The following is a 234-nucleotide window of genomic DNA, read 5'->3' as shown; positions in this document are numbered from 1 at the left end:
CGGCCTGGCACCCGTCCAGCCTTGCTGGCTCCCAGTGCTGGCCACTGAGGGGCATCAGTCCCAAGAAAGTTACATCTCTCAAAGAGCTGGAACCAGCTCGACGCCTGCTTGACATGGGTTCAGACTGGGTTTAACTAAGTGTAACGTTTCCAATTCGATTTAAGAAGACCTAGTAGGTCCACACTAGAAGCGTGGGGAGCCTGGAGAAATTCGGGTGGAAAGGAGGGTAGGGGC

This window comes from Pteropus vampyrus, unplaced genomic scaffold (genome assembly GCF_000151845.1).
Source record: "Pteropus vampyrus isolate Shadow unplaced genomic scaffold, Pvam_2.0 Scaffold60, whole genome shotgun sequence".
NCBI lineage: Eukaryota > Metazoa > Chordata > Mammalia > Chiroptera > Pteropodidae > Pteropus > Pteropus vampyrus.
This window is presented reverse-complemented; position numbering follows the sequence as displayed.